Source organism: Ruditapes philippinarum, unplaced genomic scaffold (genome assembly GCF_026571515.1).
Source record: "Ruditapes philippinarum isolate M1 unplaced genomic scaffold, ASM2657151v2 ctg4535_1_1_1_1, whole genome shotgun sequence".
In the NCBI taxonomy this organism is placed as follows: domain Eukaryota; kingdom Metazoa; phylum Mollusca; class Bivalvia; order Venerida; family Veneridae; genus Ruditapes; species Ruditapes philippinarum.
In genome coordinates, this window is record NW_026863709.1 from 1,000 (window position 1) to 27,347 (window position 26,348).

Sequence of the window (26,348 nt, forward strand, 5' to 3'; positions counted from 1 at the left end):
TAAAGATTTAATTTTTCCAGAAGACAATCAGCAAGCTTACATGCAAGAGATAGTGACTGGATGGTCTTCCGTGTCAAACCGTTCTGAAAAAAATGTTTGTTGTAATAACTTTTTAAAGGCTTATCTTTGTTATCTTCTGGGCAAAAGTGTGAAACCCAATTTATTTTTTCCACACACACACGCGCGCGCGCGCACGCACACCCACCCACCAACAAATGCATCAGCACACGCACACACATGCACATACGCACGCATGTTTTCTCCTATTTGAAATTCAATGTAATTCCTTTCATACTTTTCAAACAAAATAAAACATGTTTTAGAAATAAATGCCTAATCTAAAAAAAATCAAAAGCCTCAGTAACAATAAGCCCGGTATATCATTTTTTGTATGAAAAAAAAAGATCATTATATAAGCTTATAGTATTTTCTTATGGAACGATCAGAAATAAATCATTTTGATTCAACAGCGATTCAAGCAGTTGCAATTTTATAGGAGATATTATGTAAGGTGATTGGACACCGCCAATTTGAGTTACAGAAAATTCATTATTTTCAAAGCTGTGATATACAGATCTTATAAAAAAAAAAACACCAATATCGTACTTAAAGAATTTAAAAAAAATGGCTGTCAAACTATCTGATCCAGGACTTTTAGAGTTCACCATAATTGAAAGGTAAAAAATACTCCTGTTTTTCAATTCTATTTTCTAAAGAAATAGTGCGGTCAAGAGAAATTTTAGGGATATCATTAAAATTCAAGTGTTGTTGTTGTTGCTGCTGTTGTTATTGTTGTTGTAAGTGAATATCTGTGATTTCTTTCAGAATTTAGGGGGGGGGGGGGGTTATTTAAATTCTGAAATTCATTGACAATTTCTAGTTCTGTTTCGGCAGTATCCCTGTTAGATTTTGCTAAATAATAAATTGAGCATACATTTGCGGATATGTTTTTTTATTTTTAAGGAACACAAATATTTAGTTGGGATATCCCTTTTATCGACCAATACTGCTTGAAGACCTTCAAATATCTTTTTTCTTATTCTAGTGTGACCCCGGTACGGAATAAGACCGTGCCCGTTGTAGTCTAGAAAGTAGTTCTTTTAGATTTTAAAGTTGCCCATTTCAAGTCATCCTTGGAAAGACTGATTACATTTTAAGTATATTTGTTTGTAAATGTGTACATGAAGTTTCATTTCTGAGTACTTTTAATGTTGTTTTTTGTGTATCTTTGCAGGATTTCATTTCTTGGTGGAAAATTTCAGGAAGTACCATTGGCCAGAATACACCCCAGTTGTTATTTGGTTTATTTTATAGTGCTTAGACAAATTAAAAGCTGCAGAAAAAGTACAAGGGCTAATGTATTATTGTTGTGCTAAATTTAGTTGGACAGTAATGTGTTGAAAGTTTTAGCCACCAAATGCCTGTACGGGATATGCCCTGTTCAAAATTTAGTCCTAGATGTGATGGATTTACTATAGGATAAAGAGTGCGAAAATTCAGTGGACCGTCTCCTTCTATTTAATACTGCGGCATTAGCCTATATTATTTTGTTCATCTTCCTGTAGTTAATTAAACTATTCCAGACGTAATGTTTTCTTTTTTGTAACATTGCTTTTTAAAGGGTAGAATATGAAATTAAAAAAAAATATACATTAAATCTTATATCAGTGTAGGTTTTTTTTTCTAAGTTTTGGTTTTCTTCAGCATGTTTCGTTTCCTTTGAAATTGTTTTAGTTTGTTCAATATATTTTCTATCTTTCAATAAGGAGTAATTAAATTTCCAGAAGCGTTCGGTTTGCTTTTTTTCTATGTTTTTCTTTTAGGAAAAAGAATGGTCACTTCTGAACTGAGAAGCTACTGTAGAATCATATACGCTTGAAAACTATTTTTGCAAATTAGAAAGAAATCAAGTTAACACAATGTTTGCTGAGATGCTAAGGATTTTGAGTATGCAACGTTAATTTTCAGTTTCATTATTATGTTTGCGCCAGATAACGATAAGATCAAATACTGCGCGGTTTTACAGCACAAAGATAAATTGCATGAATATAATTACATGTATTTTAGTCTTTTCGAGGATCAAGAAAGTAATTCAAATCTCCTGTCGAAATCATATTTTTGTTATTGTCATAATCTATATCTTCCTTTATATTTTAGTCAGCCCTTTATATTTTAGTAAAACTCAACCTAAGATACTGATAGTTATGTTGAACATTTTGATTGAGCCCAATCCTTCATGAAATAAAATAAAAGATTTAGGACTATACATTTGTGCAGTCTAGCCAGGCCCATTTCTCTTGACTGACATATTTCAAGTTGTTATCTCCTTATCTCTAAATTTGATGAGTGACTGTTCCAACAAGATTGCATTTGTGACAAAATGCTATGATACTACATTATACAAAACTAAATTGTGGGAACGTGATTATGTAGGTCATTTTTTGTTTCTATACAATTAAACTTTGCGATAATTCAGTAGTGTCAAGTGAATTTGTGGTCAAGGACATGTGCAGCAGTATCTAGTAGTTTAAGACGAAATTGCATAGTGATACATACATGTAAACAAGAAGCGCCGCAATGCGAAGAAAACCAGGTTTTCAACCACCAACTATTGGTGTGACGGGAAATGGGTCCAAAGTTGCCTCTTGATATAACACGTGCATATCAAGTAACGAAGAATGTGCAAATAACGGAAGATTGACGCCGAATCTGTGCAACGGTATTGCCAAAAACGAATAGCACAGTAAGTAAACGAACAAAATATTTTATTCTTACTCAAATTTAAAAAAATGAATCCGCGCATACGGCTACTACGACATTATACTTTAACCAGCATTAATAAAATTTTCAGGAATATATTTACTTCTTTAGATCATTCGTGACAAAGTAGTGTGCACTAGTTAATTATTATCAAATACAACACATTGAACATACTGCATAATGGAATTTTGAGGATTTTCATATAAAAGCCTGAAATAATCCTCTCTTGATTTCAAAGCACATAATTATGCACTATGTTTTTAGAACATCAAATAAATCCATACTCTTTACCTTAATGCCTGCGTAACAGTCAGCTTAAGTTCTAGATCCTTGTCAGAGTGCATGTGTGTCCGTTATACTGGTCAAATGACATTTAAGAGACATTTATGTATAATAACTTACCACGCGCCTTCACTGGGGCTTTACACAATAAGCAGCAAACAGCAATAAGGAACTTCATTTTAAATTCTGATATATACAATTCTGAAATATCAAAAACACAAGTTTTTTTATACAATAGGCATTTATCTCAAGTAAAACAAATTCAAGGAACCTACAATTAAAGAATAACTACAGAAAATGTAAAAGAAGACCACATCCACACTCTGTATTTCATTCACTAGGAGTGGTTATGTGTAGGTTAAGTTAATGCGATGGAGAGGGAAGAGGTATGAGGAATGGATGTTCTGAAAAATACACCAGGATACAGTAAATTCAATCTGCAAACACTTTGATAGCATAAGATGTTTTGGCCCACATTTTGCTCTTCTTTACCTTATATATGAAAATATTGTTATGGCTAACTCTGTGTTATATATAATAGCTTACAAGGAATTCATATTTGACTAAAAATACATGCGCTGAAAATAACTATTTACAACGAACTTAAAAAAGAACAGCATATTCATATATTCTGTTTTCTCTACGTTTGACTCCATTTGCATGCAATTTGTATTAGAAGATGGATTGATTAATTGGCATCTTTTTTTTTTAATAAGTACTTATACACATATATGTTTTCATTTACATATAGCCTATTTCGATGTTTGCAATATGTCATTGATATTTTTTACTTTTTAATTACACATTTAACAATCACATCAATCAGTTCATGATATTTCAGAGGTGATCTAGGCCAGTAAAGTGAAAAAACATATCATCATCTGGTATATTATTGAAGAGTCTAGTATTATAATCAAAGGGAAGTAAATTCTCTATAAATTTATCAATGAGTGACCAGAATTATGAACTTTCAATTTTATCTATGTGTGATTCTTTAAAAAAAGTCAGTTTTTTATAATATTTTAAAACTACAGTGTGCAGAAATAAAGAGACGTCAGCAATGCTTGCACATCAATATCACACAATCTTTGTAATCATCCACGACATAACAAATCAATATACTAATCCATACAGGACCAACTCCATTCACAAAATGTACACATCGAATATGAAACGCTCAACAAACAATGTTATTTTTTGCCCATTATTTTATTGAACTTTATGTTTATTTTCATTTATATTAAGAATCATAAACCAGCACTTGGTAGCTTTAAGAACTCTTGCATTACACCGAAAAACAGACTAATTCTCCATAGATATTCTTTAAGAAGGTTAACCAGTTTAAGTTCAATATATCTTTACAAAACTTGTTATGTAGACTATGCCCAAATCGTGAGCTTCATATGACAATCAAATATATGAGCCATATGCGTAAATAGGTTGAATGTATTATTAACAGGGACGACGAGGAAAGAGTGCCAGGGTGCGTGAGCCCCTAGCACAGAGAGTGACGGCTTGAAATGCAGGCCCTTTGCTGGACTTACATTCCTTTTTCAGGGCTACCTCCTCCTTTCCCTATTGTCTCAGGTGACTGTATATTTAGTTTCTAATTGGCCGCCGTACAGTTACCTAATTTGGGCTCAAAATTCATATCTTTGGCTAATTCTCCATGAAAATTGCAAGAAGGTAAATCATAACCACTTTGTGTTGCAAAATTAACCATTTCAGGGTGTGACTAGTCATATGTCCGGAGTCCGTTCTCGTCATTATAGTATGTATAATAGTTGCTTAAAATATGTTTGGTATTCGTTTATGGATAAAAAGAAATTTTCTATGATTTGTTTATAAATCAAATCAATTGTTACCATTATTTATTTAATCATTTGTAACTGTACTTCAGTTTAGTAAGATTCTTTGTCACAAGAAATGATTATCTAATTATACTATTCTTATATCTATTTGTTAAGATTATATCAGAAATTCAAGTGTCTTAGTTAATTACTGTTTAATATTGAGTTTCTTTATGGGTTTAAGGGCTGATGTATGAAAATAAAATTTAGAAGCGTATATTCGAAAAGCCGTTATCCAAAATCCTTTACAAGATGTTTGAATGTTGAATACTGCTTAAGCTGGTGCTAGTGGGAGTGGTTAGAAAACTTGCATTTTTTCAGTACTGTCCATGAACAGGCTAATACAACTGAGCCTGCGACATAATCAATTTAACATACCTAAAGGCTGCAGAAGAAGCTAAAAAGATAGCCGCCAAAAACAAGATCATATATGATCAGAAGGTGAGGCAAATTCTGCTTGATGTGGGAGATAAGGTATTGATTCGAAAGTTGGAGGTTATGGGACCAAAATGTTGTCAGTTCGTTTGGAATGGGGCAATCTATAGAGTCTTTTCTCATCCAAATCCTGAGATTCCTGTATAAAGAGTTAAGCAAAAAAACAAGAGGGGCCCAGTGAAACGTCTACACCGGATTATGTTACGTCCCTATCCTCTAGATCATCTTGTGGAACAGGAGAGTATGGGACTAAGTAAAGAGACCACTTCTCGCAAGATAACTTTTATTAAGTTCAGATCGATTGCCCACATTTTTTGCCATTGAAACCGGGGATACCATTGATTTTGACTCCATATTAATACTAAAAAGTATATCTACTTCCATCACTGATACCCTACCCCAGAGAGTCATTAAGGACAGTACAGTAGGTTAAATATACTTTGTCTGTGACCCCAGAACCATCAAAACCTGGAATCACTTAAGAGTAACCCCTTTGCAGAGACAGTTTTTTTTATCTGACCATTTTTCCAGAACTAATGTTTAATTTCCACAATCAGAGACTGAGACTTATTTGGTAAGTGATTGCTAGCTCCACTGAATATGAACCCTCATCTTCAAATGTCCTGTGAGGCACAGAGTCCCACTGCAGAGATACAATGACAGGATTAATCCTACTATGACATTTTTAAGCCCAATATTTGGAAGTATTTTTATGATTGTTACATATGAGTATATAATGTAAAACTTTGAATTTTTCCAATTAATTTCTACACAGGAATTAAAGTAATCATCAATGATCAATGTTAAAAAGACATCAGATAAAATTGGGGTCAAATTGACTTATTTGGGGCCAGATTGACTTGGCGCCAGGTTGACTCGCATCAGTCTCAACATATTCAAATAATGCACAATTACAAGATAGTCTTTATCTTTCCTCAGTTACATAAGTAAACATCAAAACATTAAGTTTATTAAAATTAAACAATGTTATGAAAAAACATAAAAGAGGAAGCAAAAACAAAAACAAGAACATTTTTGTAAACACAAATGCTTTCGGCTTTGATTCTTGTTCAAAAATGTTTAACCATTTACTCAGTTATGAAAAATTGCCAAAACTAGGAATGTGTCGTCACGCCAGGGATGCCCCGGCATGCAGTCTAAATTTCAATTGAATATAATAATATTTACAGCTCCATTTGTTTGAATAAACTATTTTTTTCTTTCTAAAGCCCTTTAATTTTTCAATGTTAACACAAACCATTTAATAATATTTTAATAATAAGTTCAAGGCCCTGAAACTATTCAGTGTTAACCTTTTGCAAATTGTATATTGTATATTTGTAGTCGAGATGATTAGAAATTGTGAATCTTTAAATCTTTTTAAAGTCCAAGGTGGAAAACTGTCAAACAACATCTGACCATGACCAAATTCGAACTTGACTTGTATTTTCTGGTAAAATACCAGCACATGCAATGTCATTACTTCAGACATACATTCCTACAAAAGTTAGAACAGAACCTGAAAATTTCTCATTTTTTGCTAAATTCAAAGAAGGATAACTCTGTCAAAAATCATTAAACCAAAACCAAATTGAAACATGATTTGTATTTTCTGGATAAATACATGTGATTTCAACCTTTAACAAACATTTCCGCAAAATTAATATTGCGTGCGGAAACCGAATTTTTTTTCAACGTTCAAGAGAGATAACTTCGTTAAAAATAATCGAACCAGGACCAAATTCAAACGTGATGTATCTAAATGCAAATTTGAGGTGAACGTGTACACATGTTGGGCAGATAATGAACAGAAAAAATAATTCTAATTTCTTTCAAAGTTCAAGAGGGATAACTCAGAAATCTACCAAACCATGACCAAATTTAAACTTGACCTGCGTATTCCTATAACTTATCCATATATTAAATTTCAGTTCAATATGTACAACTTTTGGGGAGACAATTAACGAAACTAAAACATTTCTATTTTTCAAAGTTGAAGGTGCATAACTCTGCCAAAATTCATTGAACCATGACCAAATTTGTACTTGATCTGCACATTCCTTTGACATATGCATGTTTGATTTGAGTTGAATGTGTACAACTGTTGAGGAAACGATGTATATACATGTATATATATATATTTTGTGTATACAACTTCATTTATATTTCATTAACCACTACATGAGTTCAGTTTAAGACAACTTCACTAAGGCATCAAGATATCTTTAATGTAGATTCATTAATATATAACTCTTGTCTAGGTTTTATAGAATTATTGTCAAAATTATTGTCAAATTTCCTAGTCAAGATTTTTCCACAATCCCTAAAACCTTATACTTGAAACAAAATTCAAAAGTTTTCAGGGTCATAATTACAAGTCACTAACCAAGACTTTCTGCCTCTATTATGTTTTTCCTTTTGTAAACTTAGATAATTCCTAAGATGAGCTTTTGTGTGTAGGCTCTATATATTTATGTATTTTCCAGGATAGTCTTTTACTATTAAGCCATATGAGAAAGATGAGAACAGTTGTTCTTAGCTCATACTATCCTAATATGTCTCATTACTTAAAACCAAAATAGCAATCTAACTTTGCAGAATTTTGTCACAAGCTTGCTGCAAGCATATGTTGTAAGCTTGCCACTGGCTAGTAATCGGAATCTTGCGGCAAGCTTGCGAAAACTTGCAGTGAGTTTTCAGAAATGCATGTTTTAGTTTTGAAATGCATCACAAGCTTGCAACAAGCTTACAGCAAGTTTGCGACAAGCTAGCTGCAAGCTTGCGGTAAGCTAGTTGCAAGCTTGCGACCAGCTTGCCTCTAGCTTGTGGCAAGCTTGCGTCTTGCCTGCAAAAAAAATTACCTCTTTTTACCGAGGATAGTAATTATTTACGCATAATGTGATGTGGTATAATATTAATAAACTATTACATTAAAGAATTAATCTATTCATTTTACATAATTTCATATTTTAAAGTCATCTTAACAAACATTATTCTATAACACAAATACAAAAAAATAAATCTACAAAGTTAAGAAAAAACAAAAACCTAATTTATTTTTTAGATAACTGTTTTATATAGTCCAAATAAGTATGCATATTGTAATATGATAAATCATCTCCTTCGCAGATGCAGTCTTTCAGAATGGCTTCACTGTGGCATACAAATGATAAGGAACATATGTTTTACGTATGAAGTTGATCCCTTACGAAATAAAGAAGGAATAGTTAACAATAATATTTTTAAGAAAAATTCCTAGTTAAAGGGGAAATAAATCGTAAAATATTGGTGCTAGAGTTATAAACCTTGTCACATAAGATGTGGTTGATGATAAGGAATATATATTTGAAGTTTGAAGTTGATACCTCAAGAAATGAAAAAGTTAAGTGAAAAATATTTTAACTTCTCTGAAATCTTGACGCGGACGCGGACACCGACGTATAAGATAGGTGAGTTTAAAGGGATATTCAGGCAAAATAATGACCAAAATATTAAAATGATCTTATGTACTCAAATCAGGCTAAAATGACGTTTCTTGAAGTTTCAGCATGAATTTCTGTTTGAATTTTATATATTTTGGGTTTGAAACGTAAATATATCTATATATGTTGAACAAAATTTAGACGCCAATAGAATCACCAAATAGTTTTAAAACAAGTCAGGTGACTTGAACCAACCCTTTAAGTTAAAATAACAGATATTTTGGATATTGTATGATTGAAACAAGTCTATGTCATTCATTTGAGAAGTTCTTTAACGTTTCCAGAGTTCACTTTGACAAAATATTGCGAAATCATAGCGCTCTAACCTGACCCACGCGGGTCAAGTTAGGAAACCACCATTTTATTCTTTATATGGAAAAAAAATTGTTCCATTGACTGTCTAATATATTCATTTTGAGGGCATTTACAGAATAATGAATGAAAAATTCAAAACTAAGAAATTAAAATTTTGCTTGTGTCTCCCTTTAACACTGGCTATTTTAAAAACAGCAGGAAGAAAGAAATTAGTTGCGCTTGACCGAATACTGACCAATTACACATGTATAAAGTATGCTACAATCACTTGTGTTGAACAGTCTACAATTTATACTCACAGGAGACCAATTTATGAAATTTGAAACTTATGCCGTCATTTTCTTCTGCAACAGATAGGTAATATTAAAAAGGGTTATACTTTAGAAGTGAGCTAGAAATGAAAAAGGTTACCCCCTCTGGGTATTTTATGGGACACATGTAGTTTAAAAGATAAACATATAGGAAGATATTTGCAACTTGTTGTCTGACTGAAACGTTTACCATTAAGACACAAGCCAATATTATTGAATCATCTGCCCCTGTCACAATTTCTTAATAAACAGCCTAATTGAAACAACCATTAATTTTTTAACCAAATGAATTGTAATGTGGTCGGTTTTTGGCTTTTGGAAAAGTTGTTCCAGTTAAGTTGTATCCTGCTTACATTTGTTAGTGCATGATGGAACGGGAAACCAGTCTAGGTTTCCGCTGCAATCGTGACAATTCCTCCATACTGCGGAATCAGACGAAGTAATATTACGGAAATCTAAGATATTTTTAGTTACTTCGGTAATCCCAGTTTGTTTATATATATAGGATTTCTTTTTTTATTTTACTTGATTAATCGGTTTAAAGCGTAAGTAGAAGGAAGAAATAAATTTTAAACGAAAATGTTCCGTTTCAATTCGTTTTCAAGGGGCAAAAGTTAGTTCCTTTATGACTGAGTGTTGTCTTAATTAGTTTTATACAATAGAGAATGGCGACTGTAGTAGTTTTCCGTCTACTGTGTCGCAATTCTTATGTGGAGTTAAAACGACAGTATAACGTCATCTAAAAATAGCCCATAAATATCACGTGCTGATCTACAGGTAGCGCATCCTGTGTTGTCGGTATATATGTGATCATAGCTATTTTAGGTGTAACATAGTTGATACATGCATATTAATTGGTACCACGTAACGAAGTCTTAAGTGCATTTTAATAATCTATAAAGCTATTTAAATGAAATTAGCACTTGCCAAAACGAATGACTCTCTCTCTGGTCAGTATGATATATATATAATATATATATATATATATATATATATATATATAATATATATATATATATATATATATATATATATATACTTTTATTTCCTTCCACGTGGGAGAAGCCGATGTTAGAATTTTTATGATTGATTAATTTCTTTATTAGCTTTATACAATAGACAATAGATTTCAAATCGTTTTTGACAAAAAATATTCGTTTTTACAAACACAAGTTGTTACTGTTATCGTCAGCATGTTCTGGTTCAGTTATAATCAGTCGACTTCTGGTCCTTCTTTTGTCCAAATTTGCATGCATAACACTGGTGGCACAAATGGGCACAGGTGCTCGTCCAGTCTTGGGGTTACCCTACCTACCCCTTGAAAAGTGATTTTTTTTTCGAAAAAAAAACAAAAACAAACAACTAAATAAACCCTTTATGATGTACAAATAATTAAAAATAATAGTGATAATAAATTGACCCTCTATACCTGTAAAAACAAAGATATCTTGTTTTTTTTTTCACTGATATATAAGGTCATTTTATTTTATTTTTTTTAAATTATATCTTTATCATAAAGAATTGATTTAGGAGGTTTTTAAAAAAAAAACATTTTTAAAGGGATGGGATGATGGCACAACTGGGCAAGCCTTTCCTTTTAAAAGGAATCTTTATTTCTTTAAGATTATAGACAATGTCTCTTATGTGATTTACTTCATAATTAATTGATGTTATGACTTTTCAAAATGGCCGCCATTTACCTGTCGGTTTATTAACATTTTAATATAAACTTTGTGGTTTTGTTTTAAAAAAAGCAAAACATCATTTAATTATAAAAAGTTGTGTGTATAAATATTATGCAAGTTAAATAGACTTGTTGTTGTTCAATTTGGTTTAAATATAATGCTATTAAAAATATGAATTAACCCCACCCCCTTTTCCAATGTTTTACAATACAGCTTTTAAGTCTCATTATTAATTATTACTCGAAATCTTCTCTGAAAATGACATCAATAAACATTTCCATCTCAATTTCCTCTAGATCACATTCTTCATTTTAATCATCTTATAACACTTCACTAGCATTTTATTAGCTATGATTTCAATTTATTCTTGTGGTAGTGTATTTCCCTCTGTCCAGGTAAAATGTATATGTGAGACCTCCGATTGTACCAGTATGCCACCCATATCCATCAGGACGTATAATAGTTGGAAATTGCCAAAAGGCATTTCACAACACAAATACTTGGAAATTTGATCTAAAAATGCATCTTTAATGTTGAAAAGATATGGTGGTATTAAAACGCAAGTTCAATACCCCATAGGTAAAATTGTAAGTATGTTTGCATTTGGTCTCACATTTTTTGTCTGAAAATGTCAAAGGCGCAACTTATTAATGTCACTTTATTTGTTTGTCTTTCCTGTATAAAATGCAAACAAACTGTTCAAAGAATTTTTGAAATTTCTTCTTGAATATCAAATCTCTCCACATTCACTTTAAAAACTGGGGTTATAGGTATATATTCAGGTTATTTTGAAAAAAATGTTAACGGCTTTAATTTTCCATCTTCTCAATAAAAAAGGGCTTGTGGTATCACATCCGGTGAAACTATGTAGCCTAATCAATGCCTTGAAAATATCTTCTCCTAGTCTATCAATGATTTAATTTACTTTCAACAGTCTTCTATTATTAGCCACACCAGTGCCAAATAGTATTAATCTATTGATAGACTGTGCTAACGTTAGAAGTAATACCATAACATTAGTATCAGGAGATTGTACAATTATTGCTTTGTCATCATTTCCAGACACATGTTGCATATGTTGCATAATTCTGGTATCGGCTTCCTCCTGAGACGTATGCAGATCTGGATTTTGTATTACTTTTACTTTTTCATCTTCACTTTTGAGGCATACACATGTCGCTTCACAAGGACAAGATTCTCCTTCCGTCCAATTTCCCTGCATATTTAAATTTATCTTGAGACAATTCCTCTAATATCAATCTTATCAATTTGTTTTCTTATTTTTATTATTTTTTTCCAAAAAAACCTTTCCATTCTTGCAAAACTTTGGTTTTGTTGCCTTTCATCAGGTAGTAACACTCAATCCTCTTCGCGACATTTCTGCAGATTTGATAAATTCTGCTTTGTATGTATCTGTCACAAAGTGTGCACGCTCACATATACAGAAGAATTTGCTGATGATATGCCGGCCATGAGGAATGTAGCCTTAACATATCTGGCTCTCGAGTGTCGTGTTTGATTCCATCTGTAGTAGGCAGCAGTGTTTCTGCTGAATCCTATTATGCCTCTGTCTGTTTATTATTTGCTAAATAGTTATATTAACGGGAGCCAGACACATTGGATCTGCTTACACTGAATCCGTTATTTTGAAGAAGATTTCTTGATCCTGGGTGTGTTGAATCAATTTATTAACATAAGAACATATACAGATAGATAGCTTGCATAGTTTTGATGATCATATGTAAAAATAATTGTGGCATATTTTATAATTTTAATATGTATAGGTCAAGATCATTTTCCTCGTGGCTCTCATAAAACGAAGAAACAACCAAATCTTAACAATAAATCCATTCAAAACTTTGCGGTCTTTACTAAGTGACCTTTTCTGACGTCTTCCTTGAACTCTTGATGCCTCTTGTAAAGTTCGATGACAAAATCATTAGCTAGCAAATCTTCAAGGTGTTCACGTATTCGATTCTCAGCTAGCACATTTGACACTTGGTTGATATTCTCCAATATACAAGGGTGGTTGGTTTGGATAACTGCTGCTACAAATTCTTCAAAAAGCAGTCTTTCGTGGCTTCAACTGTTAACACATTAACACTACTCTATCGGGATTTCTGAGAAACCACTTCCACGAAGCCGTTTGCCAATCGCCCCTAGGTATGAACCTAGCAAACGAGAAGCCCCTATTTGTATAATAGTATCACTGAACTTAGTCTAGTCGGATTTTCCGTACTATAGAATATGCTTTTGTTAGCAGCAGCCAAATCAAATAGAGAAAAAAAAGAATCCTTAAAGAAAGCCCAACACGGCATAATTGAACATGTTGCAGGCTCGGTTTGATTGAGCCTGTTCACGGATCACAGGTCACGAATTTGTACTGTTGGTTTACAGCTCCGAAACACGTTCTGAACAGTGGCATTGTTTGTACTTTTGGCATTAATTAGAGGCATGTACTCTTTTGTAGAGGATGTTTGATCTTGCACCTCAGAGGTTAGAAAGATCCAGCTTGCCCAAATTGGAAAATTCTGCTTGTCATGTACACATGAACCAGAGAAAGTCAGATGAAACAGCAAAACTGAAACTTATAAGTATTGATAAACGGTACTTATTTCCCAGTAATTAAGCATTCAGCAAATTCTTCAGGATTGTATGTATAACAGTTTGCGCCTAATTCGCCTGTAAATTTGATATATTAGTGGATGTTGTTCTCTTTTAGTGTTATCATCATCATCTGATGGCTGTTCTCATTCTTGAATGACAATTCCATGTGCAGTATGGATTGTTATTTAGATGGAAATGGTGCCAGCACAAATGTGTTATCAAATTACTTTTAGAAGAAATTGCATAAAGGAGAACAATGTCCCGATGAAGAGTACTGTTATATAGTTTCCAACTCCAAAATCTGAGAGTATGACTGACAATATCTGAAATGATTTTTCAGTGTCTTATGCTGTCATATGCTATGTTGCATTTCAAAAAAGATTTAATCAACAAAATCACTCTAAAACAATTGATTTTAAGGGAGAAGCATACTATTATTTTGTCCGCCTTTTTATTTCTAATGGCGCAATGAAAATAGGGGAAGTAACTTTATAATGTTTTTAAATGGAAGTAACAATGATAATGAAATGTAATACATTAATCTCAATTATTATTCTAATAATAATGAAACTACAAACTAAAGGCTTATGTCATTTTAAATAAAATAAAAGTAAGAACAGTTTCCTTTGGTGGAACTCAACGAGCAGCCTTCTGTCAAATAGTCATTGTGGTACGGGTGAGCTATACAATTCAATATAGTCATATGGATATACAGAAGCAGGAACGGAACGGAGAAGACAACTGCCAATTTTTCAAATTGTTTTTCATATAAGTGAGAGTATATTAACTTTCTAGAGAGGACAAACAAGTCAATATTCGCATGAAATTCAATTAAAAGTATCTTTTCGAACTCTAAAGGCAGCTCAATTCGACCCAAACAATTATGGTTCATATCTCTATAAAATTAAAATAATATTCAAGAGCAGACTATTTAGAATTCTATACCTAGCATAGAGTTAGTTTCACTAAGCATAGCATATATAACTAATAATTACATCAAACTATTTATAAATGGGTATCAACACATTAAATATTGTTATGTATTGTTTATCTGGTCAATAATTGGCGGCCATTTTAAAATGGCGGACACCATTAATTATGTTATATGTTTATGTTAAAACTAAAAACTTTTGTATAAATTATAAAACATATATATTTACAACTCAAACCAATTTTTACTCCGTCATAAAGAAGATATGAAGAAATCTTATATAGAAAAATAAATGAGATATGAAGGGGAGATAATCAACTTGTTCTCATGGATGGATTCATGGTAAACGTTTCAGTTAAACAACAAGTGCTAATCGATTGCATATACCTTAAGCTTCAATACTATATAGGTGTACAAAAATACCCAGGGGAGGGGTAAGGGGGTTGTGCTAGCCCTGCGTCTACTTGTGCAAATGAATCAAAACTTCAAAGACACACAAATAAAACAGATTGAAATAAAAAAAAAGTAGTCACAAGACAATATATAATGTTTATTATATTTGCTTGTATATTTACAATTGTTAAGAAATGTAAATTTACTTCACTTTCATTCAATAATTTTACATGAGTATAATACCAAATAACCATTCATTTGTTGTTCATTTTTTCATACTTGATTATATATATTGTCTAGTGACTATTTTGTTTTTATTTCAATCTGTTTTATTTATCTGCGAAAGCAGAAAAAGGAAAGAAAGTGAAAATTTACAAAAGTACAAAAACTTGGAAAAAATTATAGAAATAATTACACTCAAACTAATCAGCATTTATAAAATATAATGGGATTCAAATGAAAGCATTTATTCCATAGATTTTATCTGCATGTCTTTCGTTTTATGTTTTAGATTCATACCACTTTATCAAAAGTTTTAATTACTGTTATTAAAATTCTGATAACTTTCTCAAAATTATAAATATCTGCCATGTCAAAAACTAGAGAACACTTGTGACAATCAGATGATGTTCATATAAAAAATCAACCAAAATGAAAATGAAAGAGGAAATCAAATGTGTTTCAAATGTAAGCTTAATTATAAATTTTAAATAACAGCTTCCTACAAAATTAAACTAAGATAAAGTCAGTTTGTTAAATTTATTATAATGCTCTTGCATGAATGTGAGAAAACATAAGATTATTGGTATCATATATTTATTATATGATGCACAATGACATAATTATATATAACAAATATAATGTTCATTATATTTGCTTGTATGTTCACAATTGTTAAGAAATGTGAATTTACTTTAATATCATTCAATAATTTTACATGAGTATAATATAAAATAACCATTCATTTGTTGTTCATTTTTTCATATTTGATTATATTTGTTATATATAATTATGTCATTGTACATCATATACATGTACATGTATCAATGCTGAGTTTTGCTTAAAATTGTGCCAGAAGAGTTGACAGTTGATTGTATTAAGGATTGCTATCCTTAAAAAGCTAAATCAAACAAGAATGCAAACAACTTGCAACATTTTTTGTGAGGCTATATCTCCATAATGTTAAGACCGTTCTTTTTATCTTACTGCCACGGTAATCAGGACAAAAAATAGTACCGTGATATTTTAAAGCTGACTCATCATTTATCACCTTTATTTACAAGTTAAAACATGTTTTTTTATTACTTTGCAGCAACAAACTTTGCATGACGGCCGGGTCATTAACTAGAACTTTGCCATTTTGACTGCGAAGTCTCAATATCATGAATATTCTTTTGTTGTTATAAATCATTACTAGTCCTCAGAATATTTTTTAAAAGACAAAATAATGATAAACTGTCGCTTACATCAGATACATAGATCGTGTTTATATGATCAAACTTATTTGTACACCATAGGAGGCTTTACGCGGAAACGCACATAAACCGCTTTATCATATAGCTGTAAGTAAATATTTTACATACATTTAAATAAGAGTTCAATGATGGTGATGAACATATAGTTTGGAAACATTATATTCCTGAACCATTGCCGCCGAAAAAAATCACTATTCAACTACAAAAAAAACCCATAAGATACACACGATCCATGACCTTGTTCCCCTTCAAAATTTCAGCACACGATTATAAATAATCAACAGCACTTATATTTTCATCTCAATATTCTATCAATCAATGTCAACATAAAAGAATATCTTTAAAAAGTTTGTCTTGCAATTGATAGATCCTTACTGTGACCTTTTATTTGCAAACACAAACATTGACATGTGCTCTTTTGTTAAGGAATATGTTGTGGTGAAATTCTTAAGGTATCCACTAATTTGATAATTACAATTAGACAGGTCAGGTATCTATACAACCAGTTGTTACTGAATAAGAAAAAGTGAACTACGCTCATTTTAATCACAATCGAAATATATAAATATCTGTAGAAAAAAACATGGCCAAAGTACCTGGTAGTCGTTTTCCCGGTGGAAATATCTACTAATTGTAGTTTCGAATTGATTACAAAACACAAATAAAACATGAATTTCGGTAGAATAACAATAATCGGAAGTAGCAAACAGTTTAATGACAGAACGTCAGATGTGGTCAAATTTGTTTTCTTGCAAGAACAGAACGGGGAAATAATTATTTAAAAAGAACTGTTGTAATTCAGTTGGCATGACTTCAATCGCGATTTAAAGCCGTGTTTTAATACATTGACATATTTTTACAAAACTTTAATTTGAAAACGATATTTGGCCCTGAAGTTATAAAAGTACACAATAATGTGAATAAATAAAATTAAAAAAAACTTATATATACGAGGGTTGTTCAAAAAGAAATAGGACTGAGGGTCGTATTTGTGTTATAAAATTAATCAACGGGGATCAAGAGGGATTTTGTATTCATTTTACAACACTTCAAAAATTACCACAGAAAATGTGTTTTTCCCCACATAGCTTCGTTTACAACAACAACTATTAAAACACACTATTGATAAAACTCTTCATATATGTTCTCATCTATTTGCGGGAAATGGTGAGACGAACATGATTGATAGGATAACCCTATATAATATAACCCGAAAGAGTGGCGGGAATTACAGATCGCAAACCCTGTTTACAGCATAGTATTTCCCTCAGTACATTTGTCACGCTAGTGAGGTTTAAAAATAGAATCTATCAATAAACTACCTCTAGTTGACAATAAGTATGGTGCATAAAAATCATAAAACTTTCAGATCAGAATTTAAGTTTCTAGGTTTATATTTAAGAAATAACATCGACCTGAGAGGTGTATATCGGCTATTTAACACCGGTTTGGAGTTTTGATGCGTAGGAATTGACCACGAAGGCCGTAGGCCTGAGTGGTTAATTTTGTCGCATCAAAACGACAAAACCGGTGTTAAATAGCCGATATACACCTCTCAGGCCGATGTTATTTCGATTCTAACACGATAAAATAAGGAAAATTACTAGTGTTATTTTTCAAGCGGAAATAAACTTCCGGTGCCGATTTTCGTATAACGCTGTTCGATTTTCGCACCCTACTGTTGCGAAGATATAGAAATTATTTAACAAAAGATATAATAAGAAAAAAAACGTTATTTTATCAATTTTTAAACAATAAAAACTTACGTCGTATTGTGTTTACATCAGTGCCCCATTTATCATTATTGTATGTATGGAATAACGTCTGCTTGTTTATGAATGAGTTGTTTACTTAGGATGACGTTTATTACGCTGCTTACGGATTGGCGCCGTTTTGTCAAAATATTTATTAACTGATATGGATCTAATATGTGGCGTTAGTGCATGTGAGATATTATTTTGTATTGTATGAAAAGAAAACATTATACGAACTGAAAATATTTATAAATTTAAATGATTTTTATTGTTGCTTAAACTATACAATCTAGGGTGAAAACATAACAGCGCATATACGAGTAGTCCCTTACCGGTGTTTATTGTCAGTTTAACACCGTTTTTTTCCTTCTTTGTCTATAGTGACAAAATCACGTGAGTGTTAGAATATCAATTATCTATTATCTTTCATTAATTTATTTATAATCTACTCATTTGTAATGTCGTTATACTTTTGACTATATAAATGTATATGTATCTAAACTTAATGTTAACAATATCTTGTCAAAGAAAGGTTTGTTTACATATCTTGTTAGGCATTGTCTTGTAACAAAAATAAATTTTAGTACTTATAATTATACACTTGATTTAGACAAGTCATGAAAACAAGAGAATTAAATGATTTCATTTGATATTCCAAAATAATAAGTGGGAAAATTAATTGTATAAGCTTTAAACCAAATCCAGAATCGAGTAATTATTGCATAATTTCTTTAATTTATTTTAATATTTAGTAATTTAAAAAGCATCGAAATACATCGAGGCTATCTAATTTGTATGAGAGTATAAATCAGATTGCCGAGTGTTTTGATGTTCTTTCTCTTTTGCATCATTGGCAAAAAATAAAACATATTCCCTGTCATCACAATAATAAACCCCAGAATAAAGTAACCAATATACAATGTATAAGCATCTGAATATGACTTTTCTACCGTTATTTCTTTCCCTGTCGTCACAATATGTAAATCATAGAAAAAAAAATGACCCAATCAATTAGCATGGCCTAAACAGACAGTAAATGCGGGTAACTAACACTTGAAGTAAACGCACTGTGCATGTTTGGTATACGATTTAACTCTGACATGTTTTCAAAAGTAAAGTCTCCAAACTATGGTACAATCATTACTGAAGTGAATATCCTAATGTCAAAGCTTTAATAAGACTAACAAGTTTTTATAACAAATATATTTTGAGTTAATTTCATTTTCGTAAAACCAAAGTAGGTCCTTTACTTTTTTCTGGCTATTTTGCAAACAATGCAGCATTATACCAATGACACTTTTAATGTTAACTGAGAAGAATGTCTATTATAGTACTGTTAGTCAAATAAAGCAATGATAGTGTTTCTTATATAAGTAATGGAAATGATTTATGTATAAAATATATATAAGTAATTCAAATTCTTGTATTATGTCGGAATTAAGGGTTAACAAATATGGATATAACAAGGAATCAGAAAACTGCTTTATAAACATGTCAATTAATTTGAAACAAAAATCAACTAAATATCGCACAATTTGATATAAGATATTGAGATACAACTGTTTTGCACTTAGATTTATTAAACATGTTACCGAATTGTTGGTGCGAATGGGTTGTAACTCAAGATACAACTGTTTCGTACCAACAAAATATGTCTGTTTGAGTTACAACCTTTGGACTTATTTAGAAGTATAATTTTAACTTTCAAGTTTAATATGTTTACAATTTGTGTGTATATTGCTTCTACATTGAACAAGAGGGCCATGATGGCCCAGAAATCGCTCACCTCTATATATGCCCCCGGGGCGGGGCCAATTTTAACCTGAGGGCTTTTATTTGCACTTGGTAGACACCCATAAGAAGATGTTTCATAATAAATAACTAAGCTCTAGCTCTTTGGGGTTTTTAAAAGATTTTTTTTATAAGTTTTTACTATACACACATAGGGGAAAACAATGACCCTCCATGGCGGGGCCAATTTTGACCCCTGGACTTTTATTTGAACAAACATGGTAGACACTAGAAGATATTTCATGGTAAGTATCTAAACTCTAGCTCTCATGCTTAGTATCTAAACTCTAGCTCTTTGGGTTTTTAAAAAGAAGAATTTTTAAGTTTTTACTACACACATATAAAGAAAATAAATGACCCCCGGGGAGGGGCCAATTTTAACCACCAGGCCCCTTATTTGAACAAACTTGGTAGACACCTATTAGAAGATGTTTCATGCTAAATATCTTAGCTCTAGCTATTTGGGTTTTTTAAAAGATGATTTATTAAGTTTTTCTATGTATAAAAAAGGAAAATCAATGACCCCAAAGGGGCGGGGCGAATTTTAATCCTAGAGCTTTTTATTTCAACGAACTTGGTAGACACTGACTAGACGATGTCCCATGCTAAATATTTAAGCTCTAGCTCTTTTGGTTTTCTGAAAGAAGATTTTTTAAGTTTTATCTTTCGGTGGCAATGACCACCAGAGTTCTGCATGGAATAAAATTCTTTCAACTTTTTTTTAAAGTTGACTACAAAAGGAACATTCCTATGAAGTTTGAAAGAAATTGGCTAAGTGGTTTATGAGGAGATGTTGTTTAAAGTAAAAGTTTCCGGACAGACGTCGGTCGAAAAACGATTGCAAAAGCTCACCATGTCACAGGTGACAGGTGAGTTAAAAACACCACCAAACACCATCAAACCATTTTCGTTAAAAATATGATTTACAACCCTTTCGCACCAATGCATCGATATGCAGTCTAAAATAGAAATCTTATTATCCGTATTTTATTGCGCTCCTACAATCCTTCGATAGTGTGGCAATCCAGGTGATAAAAGATGACTTTTATGATATCATTGAGGTACCTGGTTTTACTTTTTATTCGATAAAGTTAGAAAGTCTGTTGACACCAGTTTCTTCATGAAAAATGAACTTTTTGATTTCACTGAAATATTAAAATGTGATTCTGAATACATGTACATATTTTGGATAAAGTTTTCCCTGGTAAATGACAAGACTTAAATTATTGGAGCAATGTATATCCCACCTACGAGGTTAAATTTTTTTTAAAGAAGATGAACATTTTAGATTTGAGAGAAGGCAGCTGAATATAACTATTGCATTAAAGTAGGGGATGAGAACGCTCCTTGTGCATGTTTGCCGCTTTTTATGTTTTGATAGGTCAATTGCAAGAGGGCTTGACCTTGACGAAGATATTCTTAATGATTTCAACTGTGTAGAAATATAGACCTGAATATCTTGCCGTCTAAGTCGCATGATATATCCGCCTCTGACCCAGTTCCAAATGTGCCACTAAAAAAACTCCAAAATGAACTAATGACGTTAAGTTTGAATTCGTTATGAACATCCTGTATCCTGAAGTTGAAAATTTAAGGACTAAACTACAAAATATGCAGCAGACCCATCCAAAACGACATCGCAAATTTCTTTTCATCTATTTTTACAATGCAGCAAAATTAAGCTTCTCATCGAAAAACGCATTTAGATTTAAAAGACAACATGGCATGGGCCTCAGTGCCAAAATAAAGGCGTATGTGCAATACCGCTAGAAGGAGTGCAACTTACACAAAAAGTATGAAAAAAAAATAAAATCTAAATCAGAAGGGTTTTTGTCACAAAACATATATGTCTCCCAAAACTATGTATGGTCACTTATTTGAAGTTTCATTGAAATCCCACCAGTAGCTCAATGAACTGTGAAAGCCTTAGTGTGAACTTGCGTTTATTTATACTCGCCACCGATGGGCGAGTCTTCCATTTTAGATTTTTGGAGGATAGTGCAATTACAGATACAAAAAAATGCCCCAATTCCAGAAGCTTCCCCTGGTTCTTTAGCGTGACAAGTGTTAAAGCACCCATACACGGGCCCTCGATTTAAAGTCTCATCCGGAAGACTGATTAGTAATTTGGCCAGCCCGGGAATCGAACCCACATTGTCGAGATTACAAATCTCGCGCTCTAACCGATTGAGCTATGCGGGCTGGCATTACCTGTGAAAGGCGGGCAAGATTTTTCTATTTACAGCTCTGACGTCCATTTTGTGCAGCGAAGCGGAACGTGCTGGTGATGTGCACTATAAGGGATGGTACTGATCACTCCTGTAAAGTTTGGTTGAAATCCACCAGTAGTTTGACCTGTGAAGGTCGGACAAGTTTTTTCCTATTTTTAGTTCTGGTGCCATCTTATGCAGAGAAGCGGAACATGCCGGTTACGTGTACAACTAAAGATGGTACTAATCTCTCCTGTAAAGTTGAATTCCGACCAGTAGTTTGACCTGCCTTTAGTTCTGGTGGCCATTTTGTAAACTCTGTTGTATTGTATAAACTTTTTATATTTATCGTCTCATTTAAATAAATGTAACGCTCATTTATGTTTGATAAATGTATATTGCTTATAGAAAAAAATCATATAAATTCTCACTTGATAGTGAAACAAGTACCGATTGCCAACCATCTACATCTTATGGGTCTACAGAAATTCAGGAAGAAAATGATATTTTACGGCTGAGGCTAGAACTGGACGAGACCAAAAAAAGATGTTAAGACCCTGAAACTCAGCTAAACTTGTACTGAAATTACAAAGAAACATGCACATTTAAACGTTTGTTTGGTGTAGCACTCCCTTATATAGTATCGTTATATACTGGATGCCTGTCAAATGTTGAGATCACTAAAAATTCTGGTCTCCATGATTATAAATTTTTTGAAAAAGGTGATGATGTGTTGGCTGATACTATCAGATACTCTCAGAAAGGGAAGTGACATTGAATATTATTCCATCATTTAAAAAAGTTAAAGGCAAATTTACAATAGAAAGAGTGAGAGAGACTGAGCAAGTAGCTAAACTAAGAATACATATACTATTAGAAAGAATTAGTCGAGGAATATCATCTGTTTGACTATCTCCTTAGTTTCTTGGTACCGTTGAAAATGCAAAAACAGAAGCAGAAAAATAACCTGGTATAACTCACCATAAAGTAAAATGTAGAAACCAACATTGGAAAAATGTTTCTGAAAATACTAGACGAAGAATTTCCCAAGGAACACTTGCTACACAAAATATTCAACAGAAACACAGTCAAAATAAGTTATAGTTGCATGAACAATATAAAAAACATAATTTACGGACATAACAAAGCTATTCTTTCTAAAGAAACATTAAAAAATCAGCATTATACATGCAATTGTAGGAAACTAATAGATTGCCCCATGACGATGTTTGATGAAATCGGTTGTATATAGAGCTACAGTGGAAACAAACGATGACAAGCCTAAACAAACATATGTAGGACTAACAGAAAATACCTTTAAAACCCGATTTACAAACCATGAAGCATCATTTAGAATACCTTAGCTTAAAAACAGCACTGAATTAAGTAAATATATATGGGAACTCAAAGAAGAAAACATCGACCTTAACATAACATGGAATGTCTTATAAACAAGCCTCACCCTTCAACCCAGCCTCCGACCGATGCAACTTGTGCCTATGGGATAAAATCTGCATTATCTGCAAACACGAAAACGCTACACTGAACAAAAGAAACGAACTTGTATCAGCCTGCAGACATTCCAGGAAATACCTATTAAGCAAATATATAAAATAAGCAAGTATTAATTAAAGTTTAGTCTCCATTAAAATTTTGAAATGAATACAAAAATTCATTCTTTCTTTGTTATTGATGGCATTTTCCATATATTGAGCAACAATTATCTGCTGATAGTACTAGGGAAGTACAAATTAAAATTCATAAACTACATGTCTACACAGAGTATAGCTCGGTATTAGTTTTTATATGTCTGTTACTAGGTAACAGATCTTTATTATTGAGTTGACAAATTCTGCCCAATACAAATAAAGATTTTCCACAGGTCATTAGGGGTTGTATCTGTAAGATTCAATTTGAAATTACCTTTATGTTGGCATCTTAACAGAACAGCTAAGATTATATGAAAGAAGACACGCAGATTTACACTTAAACCATATAGATCTATTATGTTAGGAAATATGTTAATGTCAGACAGCAAAATTGAAACCGAAAGTAAAAAACCTCTTCTCTTACTCACCTCTAAAATTATAATGGATACCTCACAAATATAATTGAATTCTTTATGCAGTGATTTCTGTCCTGATGAACCTTTCTTCTGTTTAATATATAACTCTACAAATGACAAATTATAAAAAAAACAGAAAACGTCGCAAGAATATGTCATAAAAATATATTTGCTCCACTAAAATACACGTTTTAAGTGGATCGATACTGTTAAATCAATTATGATTACACCGGTTATACTATACAAGAAAGAGAGGTAATTCGATATCTGTACCGTAACATGACAATCTAGTCAACGAATTAGTATGCAGTGTTTCAACTGCGAGATGTGTAGATGTAGTTGGCTTAACCAAAAGACAGTAAACTTAAAAAATATACATATTTTAGTTAAACATACATTGACAGTCCAGTTTATCAAGAAATGGCATGATCCAGTGCTGCAAACAGCTAAATGTTCGAATTATAAATTATTTAAAAGAATTAAAACTTAAATACTTTAAAATCTTACCGTTTAAATCTATTCCATTTAAGATCAGAAAATAACGGGCTCCCTATTGAAACTGGGTCATGCCCAATTTCAAAAATACCGTACAATCAAAGGAAATGCCCATTTTGCACACAGTGCACACAGTGCGATATTGGTGATATTTTTCACTATATCCTCCGTTGTCCACTTTTTGATTATGAAAGAAAGGGATTTATTAAACCATACTACTTCAGGCATCCAAATTTTGCACATATAATTTCTTTAAACTCAGAAACAGTCCTGAAATCTTTAGCCGTAATGGCCGGAAAAGTCATAACATACAATAATTCAACCTTATTATCGCCTTTCCAAAATAAAGTAAAAATAAACTGGCACAGCTTTTTGAAACTTGAAACTTTTCCGTGTTATGGTATGCACAATTATGGAACGCCATAGCTGCCTTATATACACAATTCTATAGTGGTGATGTCCTTTTGATAAATAGTACTGTGATTTGGATAAATGGTGCTGTCGTTTTGATAGATGGTGCTGTGGTATTGATAAATGGTCTTGTGGTTTTGATAAATGGTCTTGTGGTTTTGATAAATGGTGATATCGTTGTGACAGATGGTGTTGTCATTTTAATAAATGGTTATGTGGTTTTAATAAATGGTGCTGTGGTTTTAATAAACGGTGCTGTGGTTTTGATAAACGGTATAGTGGTTAAAAAGATGGTGATGTCTTTGTGATAGTTTAAAAAATGGTGCTATAGTATTGATGGATGGTGATGTGGTTGTAATAAATAGTGCTGCGGTAATAATAAATGGTGATGTCGTTTTTTATATATGGTTTTGTTTGTTACTTTGGTACCTGTTGCTGTCATTTTATATATGGTGCTGAGGTTTAGGTAAATGGTGCTGTAATTTTGATAGATGATGCTGTTGTTTTGATAAATGATGATTATATTTTGCTATATGGTGATGTTCTTTTTATAAATGGTGATACGTTTTTGCTATATGGTGATGTTTTTTTATAAATGGTTATACTATTTTGCTATATGATGATGTTCTTTTTATAAATGATTATACTATGTTGTTGTATGGTGATGTAATTTTCATAAAAATTGGTGATACTATTCTGTATGGTTCGATGATTTTTCATTACGATGATGTTGAACTATTTATAGATCTGCATATATATAAAAAATAGTATAAGCATTTATAAAAAGGACATCACCAAAGAGCAAGATAGTATCACCATATATAGAAAGAACATCAACATACATCAAAATACACAATATATAAAATGACACCACCAGGTACCAAAGTAACACCAACATATATCAAAACGACATCACAATTTATCATAACCGCAACACAATTTATCAAAACCACAGCATCATCTGTCAAAACCGTAAGACCGTTTATAAAAACCACAGCACCATTTATAATCAAAGCACAGAAGGCCTTGAATTTGTTTTGGTCTCAGAATGTTAGAAAGGTGAAGGTTGTATGATTATAAACCAATTTGTTTGTAT

General features: G+C 32.1%; 1 long non-coding RNA gene across 1 annotated transcript; it reads right to left on the reverse strand.

Annotated features, from left to right (window-relative positions):
* Positions 1 to 3,159: 3,159 nt before the first annotated feature.
* LOC132723103 (uncharacterized) lies at positions 3,160 to 25,216 on the reverse strand. The gene is made up of 3 exons (XR_009624695.1): positions 24,854 to 25,216; positions 24,359 to 24,453; positions 3,160 to 3,243 (listed from the first exon to the last, which is right to left on the reverse strand). It is a non-coding gene; the product is annotated as an uncharacterized LOC132723103 (long non-coding RNA).
* Between the last annotated feature and the right edge of the window lie 1,132 nt (positions 25,217 to 26,348).